The sequence below is a fragment of the Penaeus monodon genome, chromosome 32 (genome assembly GCF_015228065.2).
Source record: "Penaeus monodon isolate SGIC_2016 chromosome 32, NSTDA_Pmon_1, whole genome shotgun sequence".
Classification (NCBI taxonomy): Eukaryota; Metazoa; Arthropoda; class Malacostraca; order Decapoda; family Penaeidae; genus Penaeus; species Penaeus monodon.
The window spans coordinates 17,288,773-17,289,293 of NC_051417.1; the positions used below are offsets into that span (position 1 = coordinate 17,288,773).

Sequence of the window (521 nt, forward strand, 5' to 3'; positions counted from 1 at the left end):
TATATATGTAAGAAAACAGTTCTCATATCCCCAGAGGTGTCTTGACGAACAATTCGGTTTGTCTTTTCCTTTCTTTGATTTTTCTTCCTCCATGTTGTCCACATACCCTTTTGATCCTCGTTTTAACAATGATGTTGAAGGTTTTCGTGTATTTCACTTTACTCATATTAGAATAGAGTTCACAGTGACTCCTGGGATATTCCAGTATAATGCAGAGCGAATTTGTTGCTTTGGTGAATCAAAAGAAGCTGAAAGATTTTAAAGACAGATTAAAGCACATTCTGAAGTACTTTTTGTGAATGCAGTGAATTATAAATGCCTGTAAAGGAGCTTAACTTGGATTTTAGGGCATATATTCCGAACCCTTACAGATTGGGGGTTCCCTGGATGTTGTGTGTGTTTGTTTGTTTTCTTCCTCTTTATCTGCGTTTTTTAAGGGAGAAGCATATATTTTTTCACATATCCTACAGACACGGTTAACTACATTATCGGGTTATAACAGTAAATAAAAAAGATCTTAC

At 35.3% G+C, this 521-nt stretch overlaps 1 protein-coding gene across 1 annotated transcript in view; it reads left to right on the forward strand.

The window, feature by feature from the left end:
• Positions 1 to 521, forward strand: part of LOC119593575 (G-protein coupled receptor moody-like) — a 23,359-nt gene that overhangs the window by 2,393 nt on the left and 20,445 nt on the right. The gene's annotated exons all lie outside the window — the stretch shown is intronic.